Source organism: Euprymna scolopes, chromosome 35, assembly GCF_053919585.1.
Source record: "Euprymna scolopes isolate OS-2025 chromosome 35, ASM5391958v1, whole genome shotgun sequence".
In the NCBI taxonomy this organism is placed as follows: Eukaryota; Metazoa; Mollusca; class Cephalopoda; order Sepiida; family Sepiolidae; genus Euprymna; species Euprymna scolopes.
In genome coordinates, this window is record NC_136516.1 from 27,384,441 (window position 1) to 27,405,736 (window position 21,296).

At 35.6% G+C, this 21,296-nt stretch overlaps 1 protein-coding gene across 3 annotated transcripts in view; it reads right to left on the reverse strand.

Moving 5' to 3' along the window:
- Positions 1-21,296, reverse strand: part of LOC145259758 (uncharacterized) — a 115,250-nt gene that overhangs the window by 62,254 nt on the left and 31,700 nt on the right. The gene's annotated exons all lie outside the window — the stretch shown is intronic.

Consider the following 21,296-nt stretch of genomic DNA (forward strand, 5'->3'; position numbering starts at 1 on the left):
GATTTTTGCGATTATTGATTTTCGATACTTATCAGAGGCATTCTGATACAAATCCTATCTAAGAACACTCCCAGACATATAAAGTAAATTTATGTGAAATTTAAATAAAATTGGCCAAGCCGTTTTGTGGTCTATGGGGAACAAACTTTTATATATAAGTAATAATATTTAATATTTTATATATATTTGTTTTATATATATTTTATATAATATTTTATATATAAGTAGAGATTAAAAAAAATAACTTTTTTGAATTTCTAAACATTTATCAAACATTCTGCGATTGCAAAAATGGTTTCATTAATAGTTGAAAATATATAAAACTGGTTGTGTTGAAATTGTCACTCATTATTAACGACATTTGCTTTTTGTGATGTCATTCAGTGTGCACGGTGACAAAAGATAAGGTTTAGAAGCAAATAGATTCAATTGGCAAAACAACTGTCATCTTGATTACAGTAATAGCGATACGAATACTTCACCGGGTTCCGCATTGTCTGACAATGTCCAGTCCCTGTGGCATCACCAGAGTCGCAATCCTGCGCTTTTTTTTTTTTATAACTACTTCCACAAAAAGTGCTCAAATGAGCTTAGTGCATTTGTGGTTCCCCCCTTCCCACCACCTTTCAATGAAATACGACTGACCAACTCGACCAGCAGCAAAATTCCACCCCTTTCATTGTAGAGGTTCTTAAACGCCAGATTTTCTACTTCAATAGCTTCTTTCTATGAACCGCTCGTCTTTGGAATTCCTTTTCTACTCACCGTTTCTATAACCGAACTAAAATGCAGAAAATTAATAGAAACGTGAACACTCATCTTGCTTCCCAACTTCCAACCTAGGCTTCTTGTCCCCTACCCTTCCTAAATATGCCCCTTCTTATGGTTCGGTGGCAATAGTCTTGTTCGGAATGAACAAAGACGATAAAAAATAAATAAATAAAAACAATAAATAAAGATAAAAATATAATAAATAAAAATAATAGAGAATTAAAATAAAAATAAAAAACGAAAAGTAGAAATCAAAAAATTAAAATCAAAAAATTAAAATCAAAAAATTAAAATCAAAAAATTAAAATAAAAATTTTTTAAAAGTTAAAAAATTAAAATTAAAAATTAAAATTAAAAAATTAAAATAAAAAAATTAAAATTAAAAAATTAAAATAAAATTTTTTTAAAAGTTAAAAAATTAAAATAAAAAATCATATATAAAAATTAAAAAATAACAATTAAAAATTAAAATAAAAAACACAACAATTTTTTTTTTTTTTTAATAAAATCAACATCTGCGTCCAAGTGGTTTTGTATGAACAAACAAAAACCCAGGTTCAACAACAACATTTATAAGTGAATATTGAACACATATGAAGTTGATGATTCACTTGTTGGTTAGTTAACATTGAAAGTTTCTAGCATCTGTGTCATTTGTTGTGACAGAGTTCATTCATGTATTTGAAGCACTATCGGCTGAAGACATACAACTCTTGGGTCATTTGGCCATTACATTTGGGAACTTTTGTATCATCATGAAAATCAGAATATGAGCTTTCATCATGGTCATGGTTGTGGCATTCAGCTAGGTTGGTTATGCCAGCTTCTATATATAAAGTAGTAGCGTTCGTGTGTGTCGGTGTACAACTCTCCTACAGCCCACACCACTGGACCGATCCTGACCTAGGATGATGATGGTCCCCTACCTAGGGATGGTGCACTCCATTTTTAAAGGTAAAGGTCAAGGTCATATATATATATATATATATATGATGATATCATAATGATCTTGCCAGACGAGTGCCACTCCCTCGGACACTTAAAGTCCATGAGCCCAAATGCCTGAGGGAGCATCTATACAAAGATGATGTTACAGAGTCTTAGCTTTGTACGACAGCTAAGTCTCTCTCTAGGTTCAAAATGTTGAGACCCAGCAACAAGTAAGAGCAAGATAGCCAGCAACAAATTAAACTGCAGACCAGCTTAATGCGGGTACTGGTCTCCCGCTTTATGGTTTTTTAAATCAGAGATTTGCTTCTCCTAGAAAGGTTGCCTTCACCACGGCTTATGGGAGCCCTCGCCACCCCAATACATATATACACACACACAAATATACACAGTACTAGTTGGCCGTTGATCCAGAAAAAGGGTTCATTCGCCCTTTCAAAGGTCTTGTTTTTAATCCTTCAGGGAGACTAGCCGCCCTCCTTACCAAACAAGTCTGGTGGGGGAACCAGTTTAGTCACCGGTCACCCGACCATGAGGCAGGTAGTACTGGGTTACATGGTACCGGTGGCATATGACATGACCTGACATATATATATATATATATATATATATATATATACTCTTCTACAGCCTACACCACTGGACCGACTATAACCAAACCTGCCATGATGATTGCCCCTCATCTAGGGACGATGCACCTCATTTTTCAAGGTCATATTTAGTGTGGCTCTTCATAATCGCCCTACCTAGGGATGGTTTACGCCAAATTGGAGTTCATCCTCCTCCACCTCCATTCCCTCAACCAATTAAACAAATGTTAACCATTGTGATTCTTTGTAATTGTTTCAGTTCCACACCACTAAACCGAAATAATGCTTGATGAGTAAAATAACATGTCTGTAGTTGATACGTGGCGAATAACCAATTCATCTCATACAATACTTTTTTCTCCTCTCTTTTACCCAACAAGTTCTTTGGATATTGACAGTATTGTTTATTCAAAAATACCATGATTTCCTTTTAATTAAAAAAAATCTTGGTTGAAAAACTCAATACGGCCACACAATGAGGATAAAGATATTTGTAGCAAGCTTAACTAGTCAGAAGTTGCATATTTAAGAGGACGGCCTTCCAAGAATTTGTTTACATTTAACTTGAAAAACCAGTCAACCAGGAAACAGCTCCATGGTACTCTGTTCCACAGACGGGCACTTCTAAGAAAGAAATTTTGCTCATGAAAGTTTGGTTTAATTTTATGTTCACAGAGAGAGAAAAGGGAGATGATTTATAGTGGTTGTAGTAAGACGAGTTTTTGCTGTGAATGTTTTTACGGGGGGGGGGGCATAAATTGAAGAAAAATTGTTTCGGTTGATGATTCCCTGACAGAATTTTGTATGAACAAAAAGAATAGTGATCTGCAGTTAAAAAGATATCTGATGATTGGATTAAAATTTTACCTTCCAAGTGTTAGAGCTATTGGCCGGTTATATGGATGGCCTTGGTTCATTGGGAATAGCCAAGTAGCCTTGGCCCTTTCTTATCTGTGTAATAGTGTACCGTTATTTTTATAGGATGATGATGATGATGATAACCTATATTTTCTGGCTGATGAACGATGAGAACTTATACACAGTTTCGATAATATGTCCGATTATGATAAACGAACCGCACACCTAAAATAGTGAACGGTGTATGATGCAATAATTAAAATTAGTTTGTCTTTTGATGGATCTCAATCATATGCAATGTTGAAGGTGGCTGAATTTACTTATCTCTCTCTCTCATGGCAGGGAGATGTGACACAAGAGTTGGAAAGTGGGCTTGAAGAGACAGCGCTTCCATGGAAGAGAACTCTGACCTGTAACAAAATGCCTGGACAGCATCGTCCGCAGAGTGCCCACCTCCCCACCAGGGGTGTCTCAAGTGATGATTAGCATTAAACTAATCCTTTCTCAAAGAGAGAACACAAAGTCATGAAGGGTGTACCTCCTAAAATTGCACAGAACTAGCACTGGGAACCACCTGTGAATTTAATATTCATTTGACACTTCCTCCTTTGGAGGAAGCTAGTTCAACCCACCTAGGGTGAATGCCATAAAACAAACAAACAAACAAGACTAGCACCATAGTGCAGTCAAGTCATTTCAGAAATGGCAAAGACTGTTCAATTTGGTGTTGAGGATAAAAAATCCCCCTGGTTTCACAATCCAGTAGCTTTTTTTCAAATCCAAGAACTGCAAAGCTTGTGGAATTCTTTTCTTGCTAACTGTTTTCCTCCCAACTATAGCTTCGGTCTTTTAAAAACTTCGCATTGTTTGGATTCATCAGACTATTGTTCTCATCTTGAGTGCTATTTACACAATGTTTCGGTTGATGTAATTCCGTCCATTGTATGATGTAATTCCAAGTTCGATAGAAACATTCCCGAGTTTGACAAGATACACCTGAAGAAGATTGGAGGTTACCTCGACCAAAGCGATGTGAAAATAACACTCAAAATGGGAACAGTATTCCAATGAATCCAAACAATACAAATAACCAATCCTCATCTCAGAAATTCAAAAACCTCCTGTCTTTTAAACAATCATCTTTTGTTTTGTTAGTTCATTACACCAAGTGGCTTCACACCTTGTCTGGAGCAATTTCCATAAAAATTGAACACTTTTCCGAATGTTGGCAGCATGGAGCAGAGTATCTAGGTCTCAGGCCCATCGAAAATAATTATGTTTTATTTGGCATTTCATAGCTTCATTTCCTATTTCAACCGCAGATAGGGTTGCATTGCAAAAGAATACAGAATGCACTTTGGCGATTCTTATGGGTATTTCGTCTTTTCCCTGCGACAGTAAAAACCAATGTCTATACCACATCCTTCAAGTTTGCTGATACCAATTCGTTCCAAATGCCACCATCCGTTCGTGTTGCCGGGTACCATCCCTCAAACAGACCCTCCTTTCGAAACGTCTCCGATGATTTGGTCACACTCTGCGCCGGCAACCAGATGACCTCATCCATGCTACAATCAACCCAGTCCCATTCCAGAGTTGGAAGAAACAACGCAGTGGTCAACTGAAAACCTGGCTCAGCACGGTGAAGCAAGATGCTGATCTGATCCTGTGTTCTCACCTCTGCAGTGTGCGCCGCTGGAACTGCGAATGGCTGGACCTGATATCGACCACAGTTTCAAACAACGTGTCTGGGCAGTGTCTATACGAGATACAGAGAATTAGTTGGAGGAGTCGGCTCAACCAACCTACGGTGAACGCTGACACAACAACAACAATAGTAAAGGTGATGCCAAGATATTTAAATTCTCCAATATCTTCAACTACCTCCCCGTTCAAATGAAAGAATACTGGTTGAGAAAATCTTTGCATTTTTTTTTTATGTTTATTCTTAAGCCCAGCAGTGATTTAGGGACATTGTCAAGCACACTTTAGATATTTGCATATATTTTGGTCAACATTGTCATGTTGACTGCAAGCTCTTGCCTGCCTGGAAAATTTACCATACCTTGTTGTAATATTCAATCGATGATGTAATTGAAAAGGGCAGGTGATAAAATACACCTTTGACGAACACCAGATTGGACACCAAAGCAATCAGACTTTTAATTGTAAAACAAAATCAGTTCTGGTATAAACGTGCGCATATAGCTATAAGAGTTGACTGTTCCTGACAACAGGAAGTAACTAGTGATGATCTCCCCGGAACAGAAAATAACCAGGAGTAATTTTCCCTGATGGCTATATATAGACGAGACATGGAAGCAACCATTTTCTTTTTGTGTCGAACTCAGTAACGAGCTAGGACAGATTTTCCCCTACTTTACAGTGTGCTGCAGGCGTTCCCCTAACCTCATGACGTCCCGAACTTTGGCTGTTCATGGATCTTGGTTCTGGTATTACTATGACTATGGTCTTAAGTTGAGCAAATTTACAAAAAAAAAAAAAAAAAAAAAAAAGTGTAATTCTGAATGAATTTCACACTCGTCAGATATTAACCCCACTCAGAATATTATCTGTAGGGTTCTCCGTTTATCCAACCAATCCCCAGATTATTCCTGAACTAATTTTACACTTCTAAGGAAATTTTCGTAAAAGGAAAAGGAACAGAAAATAAAAAAGAATAAATAAATAAAATTAGAACCACTCTAAGATTAGCGAAGACACCCACAAGGCCAACTGAAAACTTGGCTACACACCATCAAAGCTGATATTGAATCTAGTGCCAGTCCAGTGTTCGCTCTTGGTCCCAGGATTGGCTGTCCATAATCTTCTTGGCTGCTGTGGATCATTATGTATAGTATGTGTTCATCCAGAATGCTGTGTGTTCTATGGAAAAAGCCGGCTCAACCAAGTCAAGAGAATTTTCCACTACTCTAACTTTATGTGGAAAATACCATTTCTAACAATTTTTACTCACCTACATTTAAATATAACTATACCTGACTCTAGGAGAAAATCTCCATCTGTGATATTAAGCATTACCTAAACTAATAAAAGTATGTGACCTGAGGTCACATATTTCTGATAGCATATCACTACCCCTGCACAAAAAAAGGAAGAGATAATGCCAAGGAAGATGATATCAAACAGATACTAGAGAACTAATTCCCTCCCCCCCCTCAAAATAAGAGGTAGTAATCGCTGAGCAAAATGGTATTGTAACAAAAGAACATTGTACCTCTTCAAAGGAGGAAAGAATGCTTGGGAGGGTGTTTTTATAACAATAGAACAGACATTATAGTAAATCCCACCCTTCCTGAAGTGAGCATAAAAATTTTTTTTACATTTAATAGAAGTAAATTTTCCGTTTTAGTCATTTCAATCGCGATTGTCCGACAAAACAACAACTACCAATAACGCGACACTCCTATGCTTTAGACTTGAGTGATTGATCGAGTATGAGACTCATATGCGTCGCTGCAAAAAATTTCTCACAAAATATCTCGGACATTTGTAAAAGTCACCAACAGCTGCCATTCATATTTGCGGCAGATGAAAAAAAAAAAAAAAAAAAAAAATGACCTGGTTCTACCAGATCAGTCCGTCTGAATATCCTGCTTTCCTGACGTGAAATTCATCAAACATTGATGTTATTGTTATTTTTTTCTTTCCATTTGCAACCCTCCTCCCAAAAAATAGTTCCCCTTCCCCTGATATCTTTCTCAATTAGAACTCTTTCTAGAAAGATTTCGGATACTTACAGGAGGGACCACATGAAGGTTGCCAACATCCATAAATAAAAGTGTTTCTATGTAGTAAGCTGTATTCGAACTTGGCACACTTAGATTGCCATTCCACCATTGTCACCTTGCATCCATAAATGCACAGTTTGAGATAAAACGTGCAATCAAATGGTGCGCTCGATATGTCGATGCATCTTTTCTAGTGTTTTCATCGCTAAACGTGCTATAACATGTCCATCACGTGTTGAATGCTGGTTTGGTTGGTGCAACCAGATCAGTTTGTATGGAGATACCGGCTTTCTGGCCTAAAATGCACCAACTTTCACAAAAAAAACAAAAAAAAAACACTCAACTAGCTACAACAACTATATATGATTTCCCCCACTCTCTATGTGTGCGTAATCTAAACACAGATTCCATGAACAAAGCTTCTTTCCCAGAACTGCCCACCTGTGGAACACTGTTCCACTGGCCTGCTTCCCAGTTAAATACACGATGGTAGCCTTCAAATCCAATGTAAACAAGTTCTTGTTGAGCCGTCCCCATAAATAATTTACACCATTAACGATTACTATACTGCCACCTTACATTCAATAACCCTTATCCTCGAGTAGCCATTGGGCCTTGATAAGTGGTGACTCCCAAGTAAAACAAAAAAAAAAGAAAAGTAATTTTTGTTTCACTTTGCAAAACTCAATCATGTTCTACAAGGTCAAAAACTGAAAAAAATTTTTCCCTACAAAGCAAACTAAACACAATGAATAAATATTTGAGGATATAAAGAACTTGAAGCATAAAAACTTTGTTCCAAAATTAGCATCAAATCGCCATAAAACAAAACAACAAAACATGATCAACAGATAGTTTTGGATTTGCGGAGGCAAATACGGCTTAAGTGGTGACATGTATAATACCTGACAACACCTTTCTCACAGAAAAGGCATTGCTAGTCTCTCTCTACTTTATCATTATTTCCATGAAAAGTACCTGACTGAGCTCCAATGTTTAGTTCCTCAGTGTAAGACATTCACAGCAAGAACTCATATTCTTATTCTCAACATCATATTCGATTTAACATTCATTTCACTGGCATAGATGTTGTTTCTATTGAAAAAAAAAAACAAAAAAAAACAGGCTTCTTGTGTTACAATCTGACCAACTGTACCCCCCCCCCGCAACCTAATCATAGCACCACAAGGTGTGCATGTTCCATAGCTTTGAAACTGCCTTACATATCGATCTTGATTGTTTGACAAAATAAATACCAATAACGCAACACTCCTACGCTTTAGACTCGAGTAATTGATCGAGTATGAGACTCGTATGCATCCCTGCAAAAAACATTCTCATGAAATATCTCGGACATTTGTAAAAATCACCAACAGCCGCCATTCATATTTGCACCAGATGTCATGAAAAAAAAAAAAAAAAAAAAAAAATGACCTGGTTCTACCAGATCAGGCCGTCTGCAGCTACTGGCTTCCTGATCTAAACAGTATTCAAGACTTTCAAACTAACCTATCTCTGGCCAGGTTTTTATTAATCTTTCTTTCTGTCAAGTCTATCCTTATCTCTTACTCCCATATTTTCCTTGAACTTCTCCTGCAAACTGACCCTGCTATCTCATTCTTTCAATGTGGCCATATCATCAAAGTCTCCTGTTCTCCAAAAATCTCTTTATGCTGTCTAGATTTAATGTTCCTCTGAGCTCACAGATCAAAGCCTGCCTTTAAAACTTATATTAAACATTAAACAGTATTATTCTAATATTATTTCTCTCCATACAAAGTGACATGGAAATAATCAATACCACAAAGAGCCGAACGTATAAAATGAACAGTAGGTTTTTTGATAAGACAGGGGCGTGTTCAAACTGAATGTTTCTGTTTAGAGCACAGTTGAACCATGATACTTGACTTTTGCATTTTAAACTTTAATTCAAGCTATTATGTAAAAATAATTTTTTAAAATTAACAGTAGGTTCTCTACAGTGTAATTTAGACTACAACATATTGTGGATTAAGCCACTGCAGGGGCATGTGAAGTTTCCTCCCAGTGCACGATGGTAGGTCCCTGACTAGGGCAGGCAATCAATTACGTTTCCAACCCGTTTCCCTGACCAGGAAGAACAACATGCATTACTTCTAGATCTGTTTTTGACCACAGTTCCCGATGATTGTATAACGATTGCCGACAGCCCACTTGGGAACGCTGATCATGCAGTGATAATGGTTGAAATCGCCATAAACTCTAGAGCCAAAACTGAAGAGCCAGTGCTCAAAACAACGAGATATTATAAAAAGGCTGACTGGGAAGCCATCAGAGATCTTATCAGAGATGCCCCATGGGAAAATATTTTTTCTCTTCCTGCTGAACAGTACGCAAACAAGACCACTGAATGGTTCAAAACTGCAATCGAAGCGTATGTTCCAAAGCGGAAATTTTATAGCAAGCCCCACTCTCCCCAATGGTTTACTTCGACTTGCGCTACTGCCATTGCTCAAAGGCAGCATGCATACTACAGATTTAACAGACATAGTCCAGTTCAAACAGACAGAAGTACATAGAAGCTAGAAGTAATGTTAAGAAAGAAATAGCGACAGCTAAGAGAATTTACGGAAACCTCTAAAAAACGCATCGAAGCACAAAAACTAAGAACTCGTGATTTCTGGAAAATCTACAACAGTGTAGTAAATAATGGGCAATCAACAATTCCCCCACTAACCAAAAATCATGAGGTTGTTTGCTCAGCAACCGACAAGGCTAATATGCTTGCCAGTCGGTTTGCCTCAAACTCCGCACTGGACCCTTCCAACCACCCCCTACCTGAATTTCCTATGCGGTCAGACACCATGCTGGATGATCTGAAAATCACCCCTGCTCAGGTGCATGCTATCATAAAAAACCTTGACACTTCAAAAGCATGTGGACCTGATTTCATCCCAGCTGTGCTATTAAAAAAGTGCTCAGCCGAAGTAGCTCCAGTTCTCTCCAAACTCTACAACAAATGCCTTAATGAATCTTGTTTTCCGGGCTGTTGGAAAACTGCTTGTGGTACCAGTACTCAAGAATTCTGGTGAAAGAACGGACCCATTAAATTATCGCCCCATTAGCCTCCTCCCACTTTTCACCAAAATATTTGAGACCATAATTAACCATGCTCTAGTCCATCACATTACAGATGCTAAACTTCTGACTGACCAACAATATGGATTTAGACAAGCCTGTTTCACAGCAGACATCCTCACTGTAATCTCTGAACGTATATACCATTCACTGGACAAAGCCGGGAAAAGCAGAGCGGTAGCTCTAGATATATCTAAGGCTTTTGACAAGGTATGGCATGAGGGTCTCCTCAGAAAAATTAGATCATACGGTATCACTGGTAGAATACTAAACATAATTAAATCCTTCTTAGATAAGAGAAAAATCCAGGTTGTCCTTGACGGTCGTACATCGAAACAATATGACATAAAGGTGGGAGTTCCCCAGGGGTCTATCCTTGGACCTCTACTGTTCCTAATATTCATAAGTGACATCCCCGACAAAATTGCCTCTGAGATGGGTATATATGCTGATGACACCACACTATAACAGGCATGACAGGAAAACAAATGAACACATATCTAAAGAAATGGCAGAAACACTAGAGGATAACCTCCAAACTGTAGTGGAATGGGGACAAAAATGGATGGTCACATTCAATACCGCCAAGACTAAACTAGTTTCATTCAATAATTACAAGAAACCTTCTCTACCACCTATAGCAATGGCCAACGATTCTTTATCTGAGAGTACATCTTTCAAACTCCTTGGCCTAACGTTCACAGGAAACATGAGTTGGAACAATTACATTGAAGGCATCACCAGGGCTGCTGCCAGGAAGGTGGGCTCTCTCTACCGTGCTAGAAAACTACTAACACCCGAAAGTATCTTGTACCTCTATAAGGCCACCATTCGCCCATGTATGGAGTATTGTTGTCATATTTGGGCTGGTGCATCTGCTACTAGTCTCTCGCTCCTAGACAAGGTTCAAAAGAGAGTCGCAAATCTGATAGGTCCTGAACTGGCATCTAAGCTTCAGCCTCTGTCCCATCGACGAAACGTTGCATCCTTCTGCCTGTTCTACAAGTATTTTAATAGTGAATTCTCTGACGAACTGCAAGCACTTGTGCCCCCACGACGTGAACACCCTCGACAAACCCGGCAGGCAGCTAAATCCCACCCCCACACTGTAGAGATCCCTAGATGTAAAAGATCTTTCTACTCCAGTAGTTTCTTCCCCAGAACCGCTAGACTTTGAAATTCCATTCCAGGTCCCTGCTTCCCCAACTGTACTGACGTGCAGAAGTTCAAGTGCAACATGAACCGACATCTTGCTGCCCAAATCCCTACATAATACCCCAGTAATTGTTGCCCCTGATAGTAGCCCCCTACACCAAAGTGGAAATGTGCCTTGTTTGGGGTGAAAATGTAATAAAAGAAAAAATTAAAAAAAAAAAAAAAAATTAAAAAAAAAGAAATTGCTTTGATTAAAAAATGAACAAATTCACGAATTTCAATGACAATAGTATTAGAAATATGGAACATGTGCGTATGTTTATGCGTCCTGGTCTTTTACGCGCTTTTCATTTCTTTTCATGTAAAAAAGTAACACAAGGAGACGTTCGCCGAAGCACTCAACAATCAAGGACACTTGATGACCAGCAGCATTTAATAAGAACGTGGTCAATTTAGTTAGCTGTAATGTTGTCATGTAATACTAAGTACGTGTCCAGGGGATGTTGAAAACGCTGGATATCATCATTTAGTTTGCTGCGGCAAAGTTGACAAATCTTTCACCATTAGCACATTGGTCTCCAATCACAAATTGTCCGCAAATAAGATTATTGCTGATGTCGCCTGTGCGGGCATTCAAATCACAGACAATAATTAGATCACTTGATGGTTCGTGATCAACAGTAATTCACAAGTTGTTGTAGAAATGGTCTTCATTTTGATTTTTCAGCATTAAGGGTCTGAATGTAAACAACAATGACAATGATGTCGAAAACCGAACGTTGTGATAACAAAAATTAAGATGAGAATAGTAATTCGAATAAAACAAATTATCGATCCTCATCCAAAAAATCTCTGAAACTTTTTGGTGCTAAACAATTTGGTTTGTTAAATGTCAAAATGTTAAATGGCCGTTCTGTTTCACACGCATACGCAGCATACTACAATTATTTGATTGAGTCATTATTTTACAGCATATCAACCTTTTTCGGATTATTTAATGGAAAATGTTTTTATGCTTCAAGTTCTTTATATCTTCAAATATTTATCATGGTATTTGGTTTCGTTATTTTGCTTCCCGATATATCAACTCTTTTTGCGTTATTTATAGCCGAATCCAGTAATTTTCAAAATAGTTTTTATTCTTCAAGTTCTTTATATATTAAACTATTTATTCGTGATGTTTGGTTTGGTTTGGTTGCTTTTTAGAAGAAAATTGTGTCTTTTTTTGACTTTGCAGAATATGATTGAGTTTTACAAAGCAACAATAACAAAGCAACAAAAACAAAGCAACAATAACAAAGCAACAATAACATCAATGTTTGGCCCTGAAGGTTATGAAGCCAGTATTTTCAGACAGCCTAGCCTGATAGAACGAGATTTAAAAAAAATTATATTAAATCTTATAAAGATAATGCATATTTCTATAAAGTTTTGCAAAAGGGAAAGTTAAAAAATAAATATTTGGTGCATTTTAGGTCGGGAAGCCAGTATTTTCCGACAGCCTGATCTGATAATACCAGTCTTGATTAATTGAACATCATAAAGGTGGTATTCCCGGATAATGTGGACTGGTAATTTTGAACACCGACACTATTGTGGAGACAGTGGGAGGCGGGGGGAGGGGGGCTTGCAGGGCTTTTATTCATGTTTATTAACTGTTTGGATTCTGATAAATTTAGTGACACAGTTTTTTTTTGTTTTTTTGGTTGAATAATAAAAAAAAAATGTTTATTTTTACATTCCTCCTCCTCCTCCTCCTCTACCACCAAAGCACAACACTTGTGTAACTTATTTATTCTTTTCTTGATTGGCCAGTCAACAGAAAATGTTCGTTTTTTTTTTTGTTTTGTTTTTTTGTCAAGTGTCTTTAATAATAGAAAGTTTGTTTGTTTTTTTTAAATCTGATACTATTTTATATGTGGAAGAGAGAAAGAAGTTAAAGAGAAAGGGAAAAAAGAGAATGGAAAAGAAAGAGAAAAGGAGAGAGAAGAGAAAAGAAAAAAGGAGAAAAGAAAAGGAAAGAAAATAAAAAGAAGAGAAGAGAGAGTGAAAAGACAAAGACAGCGAGTGTTCTATTTCGTTATCTATTGCTCCTGGACAACGCAAGGTGACCCTGCTAGTTAAAAAGAGACATAAAAGTGAACTATCTCGGTCAAAGAAAACACAGTTCATTCTGTCCAGTAGTAACAGCAGTTTCACTCTGCTCGGTTCACATTTGTAATTATCGTAACTTTTCACAAGTGACATTCTTCTCTCCTTCACAATGGCCGAAAAAGGACAAACATGACAAAAAAAAAAAAAAAATACCTGAACGTGTTTTATGTTAATTTAAGTTTTAGCTTTTCCCAAAATTAGAGGAAAAAAAGAACAAGTTTTAATAAACGTGACAGCATAAATTATTTTAAATACAATTTAAAAAAATTAATCAAAAACACTTATTTTCGTTTACTTTCATATTTGTGACCTATTTGCATTAAAAAAAAAAAATAATAATGAAATCTATATATCTATAAAAGTGAAACTCTGTGTGTGTGTGCGCGCACGCACGTACGTACACACACACACACGTACATTTCCCTACCAAACTACTCTGTCAATTTTCAGTCTCCAGACTCGAGATTTGACATAAGAGGTATTGAGATTTGGGAAAATCTTTCTAATCGGTTTCTAGGCAGAAATTTGGCTGTCAAGGGGTCAAAGTTCAACGATTTGATCTTTGAAAACTTTACCGAACTCCTCCACCAATTTTGGGTCTAAACACTTGAAATTTTAGATGTAGGTTATTTGAACATGGATTAAACTTTTTAATTTGATTTGAGCCCAAAACAATAGATATTAAGGGGTCAAAATTGAGGCCAAAGTTTAAAAAAATTTGACCTCTGAGGTCTCTACCAAATTAGTCAACCAATTTTTGGTCTAAACATTTGAAATTTTACATAAAGTGTATTCAGACATAGGGCAAGCTTTTTAATCGGTTTTTGGCCGAAAATTTGGTTGTCAAGGTCAAAAGACTTGACCTATGCGGTCTCTAGCAAAGTATTCAGCCACTTTTGAGCCTAACATTTGAAATTTTACATAAAGAGTATTCAGACATGCAGCAAGCTTTTTAATCAGTTTTCGGGCGAAAATTTGGCTGGCAAGAGGTCAAAGTTGTAAGAGTTGACCTTTGCAGACTCTACCAAACTCCTCTACCAATTCTGGGTCTAAACACTTGAAATTTTGGATGTAAGTTACCTGGACAGGAGTCAAACTTTTTAATATATATATATAAGTTATGGACAGTACATAGAGCCCGAGCAAAGCCGGACTGAACTGCTAGTATTTAATAGAGGATATAAGCATGTCAAGTTACCATAACCGATTTGAGCAAAGTTCCCCACAAACAACCAGTGAGGTAACAAGATGTCTGACCGCTTATTACTTTATTCAAAACCAATATTTACAGTAAATTCAGACGTATTATTTGGATTCTTCGGATTACTGTTCTCATCTTGATTGTCATTTTTATAAAGTTTCGATGTAACCTCCGACCTTCTTCAGGTGTATCTTGTCGAACTCAGGAATTTACATGGAATTTTGAGCGGAATCTTTTATGGAGAGAGCATGTTCTAATTCCGTCAGCCATAACTGGATTGTAAGTAATTTGCAATTGTATTTTCAGTTGCCCACACTGAGAATTGAACTCTCAACCTTCAGTAAAATATCACTTATAATTGAATTTTTCCAAGTACTCTAATCATTGTGTCAATTACAGACAATTCTAGTACAAATTTTAGGAGCCTTAAATCTATTTTTATTTCTAGATGTAAATATTATTTATTACTATATATATATATATATATATATATATACGGGTATAGATATATATACACGCTCCACACACACACACACAATATATATATATATATACATATATATATATATATACACACACAAACACACACACATACATCATTACTTTACTTATTACTGCATATATTATCTATTATTTATAATTAATGGTTGTCATTTAAATTCTATACTAAGTCTACAATATGGCAACCTTCAAGTCCAATGTAAACAAGTTTTTGTGGAGTTCCCCTTAAATAATCAAAATTCTTCCCAATTTACACCATTAACAATTACTAAACTACCATCTTACATTCACTAACCCTTATTCTCGAGTGGCTTCCAGGCCTTGATACTTGGTGACTCCATTGTAAAAAAAAAAGTTACCTGCCATATGTGCTGCTTCTTTGAGTAGTCTTACTCTTCACCATTCTCCATCTATAAATTTTACTTTGTCTCATAATGGTAGCTCGTTTCCCTTTTCCTTCCATATATGCTCAGCCATACTTGATTTTTCAATCTCTCTACGTACTACAACTTTTCGGTGTTCTTCTATTATTGCTATACTTTAAGTGGACGCCACATCTCACCTTTGTATAGTTTTCCACATTTACATGGAATTTCATATACACAGTTCTTAGTCATGATTTTTTTCTGTAGGATGCTTGACTTTCACAAGCTGTTTCCGGAGAGTTGAATCACTTCTGAATACTGTCCTGATGCCATACGGATTACATATTCATTGAAGTTTTTTCGAGAGCTCTTCATGCATTGTATACAAACTGTGGTCAGTTTTCAAGTGGGGTCCTTTGGTGTCTGGTTCAGATTTCTTGGAGCTGATGTCATGCTCTCTGAATAGTTGTTTCGGTGAAGGATTTCTCTTAAACTGTCCATCTCCTCTTGATATGCATTGCTGTTACTACATATTGCTTTTGCTCGATGTTGTAAAGAATGGATGATTCCTTTCTTTAAATTATATGAATCATGAAAATTTAGGTACTGTTCGGTGAAGGTTGGCTTTCAGTGTACACATGACATAAACCCCTGACCAGTGCAGGTTATCAGCACATCTAGGAACGATAAATTGTTATGTCTTTTTTTTCATCATGAACTTGTAGCAGTTGACACTTGCTACATACACAGGCAGGAGCTACTTTTCACGACTTGAGATTTGAAATCCATTTTCTCCTTGGCTTGTCCAATCACAAGCCAGCTCTCTATCACATGACAAAGTATATAAAAGGCGAAATCTGAAACTCTCAACCTCTTTGATCCTGACCCTGCTGGGCAGCGGACATTAGCCTGAGGTGAAAGCCCCAGGCAGAACATGAGTACTACAAGCTATTATGGCTCTCTTCAAACTCACACTTGTTTCCACGTGCTGTACCCAAATGAACATTCTTTGTCATGCTAAAGACTATACACCGACACACACACCTGCTCTTTCTTACCACGAGACACTAACCCTTTGCCCTATCTCTACTATCGGCTGCACGCTCATACATACATATATACACTGACCACCTGTCTCTTTCTTTCTGATTCAACAGGCCTGACCTATATCGAATTGTCGGATATCTAATCTTCGTCTCCACATAAGGAACTCTTCACGACTACTATAAAAACATGTGCGCGTACGAACACTGAACTCGCATACTAACCCGTTTCTCTCTTCTACAAACATTACTAACGAAGATAACAAATAAGTTTGTTTATTAATATAGAATGAAACTCCATTTCATTGTGCGTCATTTCTATAAACTGTATAGATGAACATATAAAGTCCACCTGGTTCAATAATGTTCGAACATCTTCCTGGTGCTGCCAGAGTATGAATGTGTCATCCACATATCACAACCACATTGTTGGATTTAGTGGTGTTGATCCTAACGCCATTTCCTCAAGGTATTCCATATATACATTGGGCAGTACCGGGGACAATGGTGATCCCATTGCTAGACCTTCTTCCTGCTGATAAATATCAGATCCCATCACAAAGTATGTAGTTTCTACACAGAGGGTCAACTTCTCCATTATATTGTCAATTGGGATGCAAGTGCGTTCTTTCAGTGAAAGCTCCTAAAATTCGTACTAGAATTGTTCGCAAGGATTGTGACATAGTGGTTAGACTACTTGGAAAAATTCAATTGTAAGTAATATTCTCTTGAAGGTTGAAGATTCAATCCTCAATGTGGGCAACAAAAAAATACAATTGCGAATTACTTAGAACCTCTATCCAGTCATGGCTGACAGAATGAGAGCATACTACCCCCATGAAGCAAATAAAGGGTTCTATTCGAAATTCTGTGCAGAGTTCAAGAAAATAGACATGAAAGTCTGAGGTTACAGCAACTGAAACGTGAAAAATTACATTCAAGATGAGAACAATCGTCCAAAAAATCCAAATAAGTCCTCAGCTCAAAAATTCAGAAACGTAAAATCAAACTTGTAACTGACATGATACATTATTATTTCTGGACGTAATTAGTTAAAAACAATTTATTTTGGTTAATCTATTTAGATTAACCTAAATAAATTGTTATTAGCTAATTTTCCAACAGTTTTTCCTTTTTAAAATAATTTTATACCAGTATTAATTATGTTTATGCAAGTTTTTTTCTTCAGTGATTTCAGCAAGAGTCTGCAGTTACCCCCACCCCTAGGGAAAAGTTAGACAGGCACAAGGTCAGATTTTAATAAAAAAATATCCAGTGACACAAAAGGGGAGGTAATCTCGATTCAGACAAAAATAATCTGAATAATAATATCATTGTATACTGCTTATGAATAAGGATGTCCTCAAGCGGCAAACAATAATCACCTCCCTCCCTGAAAACAGGAGGTAATTCCTGGGAGAATAGCCTCCTCCTGATACAGAAAGGATACTACACTTTTAGAAATTCATTTGCAAACAAGAAAAGTAAAACAATTTTATAAATTAGGTACAAGGCCATCAAAAGTGAGGTTGGTCATCTTCTGCCTATCCTACTCTTAACTGACCTGTTCAGACAAGCACAATTTTTGGTGCTGGTCCAGAATTCATTCTATATTAAAAAAAAAAAATTTTAATTCAAAAACTGTATAATCTACGTACCTGTGATGAAACAAAAATATCACATTCCAAAAATCATTTAAATTGATCAAGTAGTTTTATTTTTAACTAAGAAAATAACATTTTATGATTATCCGAAGAGTGAATGCCTCACTCACCATTTTGAAAAAAAAAATGTCAAGAAACAAAGGGAGATAACTAAACAATAATTCATACCAACTGTTAATGCCTACAAATTCCCATTAATCTCTTAAAAATAATTTTCTTTATAAAAATAAAACTACTTGATCAATTTATGTGATTTTTGGAATATGATATTTTTGTTTTATCATAAATATGTACATCATGCAGATTTTTTATTTTTTAATATAGGGGAATTCCAGAAAAATATTGTATTTTTCTCTCACCATTTGTCAAATACATTTACTTCGGCAATCACTACAATACCACATTTACCCATCTTAAAATCTTTGTAGTGTTTTAGAATACATTTTATGTACAGAAAATAGTTAGAATTATATAAACAATGATTATGCAGTGGAAAAAAAACCCAAAAAATCAAATAAAGGCACTTGTGCGTCTTAGTTTTTTTAGGACAATTTTTTGTTTTCATTTTTGGAGATGTCCACTCAAAACAGGGGGAAACAATTCAAGAAGTTTTTAAAAAACCCAGAAAATGTAGCACATTTTGCAATAATGACTGATCAAAACTATAAATTTTAATGATTATTTTTATTTATTACAAAAATTAAAAAAAATTTTTAAGTCATACATTTTGAGATAATAACTACTTTCATTCATGTCAGAAAAAATATGACAAACAATACTTGTTGTAATTTATTTCAAAATTCTAATCTACTATATAAATCCTGGTAGTCTTTGTGTGTGTTTGTATGTCTGCTAAAAACTTTTATCATTCGCATCATTTAGCAAGTGTAGTCAAACGCAACTTCATTCTCTTTTTAAATAGCCCGGACAAATCTGGGTACCCCCCTTATAAAACCTAAAATCTTTTAGTTTAATTAAATAATTTTATACATAATTAATATTTTATTTTAAGTGTATTTGCTTTTACGAACAAGTTATGCAAAACGTTAGCATTTTTGGAGAACTTCTTGAATTGTCTCCCCCTCCCCTGTTCCAAGTGAACATCTCCAATTAAAGCAAAAAAATAAATAAATAATAATAATAATAAAAAAAAAAAAAAAAAAACTGAAATGCACAAGCATCCAAACAAAAACACAAACAGCTAAGTAAGAAGTAAGATGCTTACAACCCTTTCTAAAAATAGAACGGCTTGGTTTAAAGAAAAAACAAGAGGTCAATCTCTAAAAGGAAGCGGGAAATAAGTGAGAGAAAACTAAACATATACAAACCCACGAGCAGTGTTAACACAATTTTATTAACTGAATTCTATTATTTCTGCTCAAGTACACATACCAATTGAGCTCGAAATGTTTCTAACCAGTCGACAGGCATATTGATTAACTGATTTGACATAATTTAAAGCGCAGTTATAATAAGCTGATATTGATTTTTTTCTTCAGTTGGAAAAAAAACCCCAAAAAACAAAAAAAAAAAAAAAAAAAAAAAACGACTAGCGAGTTGTTAACTGAAATTCCGTTGTCATTGTGAGATTTTGTTAAATGTTAATCATGCCATACGCACCTGCCGACTCGACTGCCTTTTTTTTTTGTTGTTTTGCTTCTAATTCAGTTCCATTGCACTATAGGGACTGTTAGAATATTTTAGCTATTTCACTTGGTCATTGCTAACGTTTTTTTTTTTTTAATTTTTAATCGTGCTTTTTAAAGATTATACGACAGAATCCAACTTCATTATGCATCATTTGTATTATCCTTGAACTGTGCGAGATCGTTCAAACTTCACTGGTTGAACAGTAGAGGACAGACAAGTCACTTCTGCATTATGTGGTCTTCTTTTCAACATTCGCAAATGGCAGAGTCAATTTTATTGCTCTGACTTTAACAGCTTTTGAACGCCCCCATTCCTGATCTGGGGTGGTTGAGTATCCTCCACTGGACCGACTGCTTCTGAACTAGAAGGGAGAACAACTTTTTTTTAAAGGCTGCTCTCGGGAGAAAATGATACTCAAAAAGCGGAAATTTAAATGTACAAAATAAAATTGAATGTTTTTTTTTCTTTCTTTTTTTTTAAATGATAATAATAATAATAATAATAATAAATGCAAAGTAATTCTAATAATAGTATAGTCAATGATCATGTGTAATAATAGTAATTTAGTAATTATAGTAAAAAATTTAGTAATAATGATAAAAAATTTAGTAATAATGATAAAAAACCGGTAATAAAGATGACGATAATAATAATATACATAATTACTAAATTACTACTATTATTATTATTATTATTATTACACATGATCATTGACTATACTATTATTAGAATTACTTTGCATTATTATTATTATTATTATTATTATTATTTTGCCATCTTTATCATCATAATTTTTCAACAGCCTTAATAAGCTAAGATTCTGCCACACTTAAAACTTTATAATCCAACTTTTTTTTAATAATGACATTGGAATTAACACTTCATAGAAAGATCTGTTTCGTTCTGTCTAGACAATTTCCGGTCAGAGTAATACGAGCTTTCACGACTGATTCCCCCCCCCCTGCTTAGCCTGATCTTAATTTCTTTAAAATTTAATCTGAAATCACTTTTCTATTTAAGCTGATGATGAAGGTTCTCATACTGGTTTTCTCTCCTTTTATTGCTCGGTCCCATTTGACTGGGGACCGACTTTTCTTTTGTTTGGAAAAAAGCAATTTTCATTATTTCAGCTGTTTTGAAGGTTTTCGAATCAGATTATATGCATTGTCATGCAGGACTTATTTTGGACTCCATTCTCTCTAAAGAACTATTTTTGCATTTTGGATCAACTTGAGAGGATTTTCATGCAGCTGAAATATTATGCGCGGTTTGTTTTTATATTTTTTTTTTTTTTTTTTTTTACATATCCAACATTTTTTCACTTCTTTTTTTATTTGGTAATTTATAACTACAATAAATTGCGGTTTCACTTAATGCCTTAACTAGCAAATTCTAGCATTGCTACAAATATAATTTGCTGATTTCTTTATGTCTGCTGATGAGCAGAATAATAAGAATAGCATTCTTTGAAACTCCGCGGAATAAGGACTTTGTAAAGTGTTTTTTGGAGTATTCAGTCGAATAATA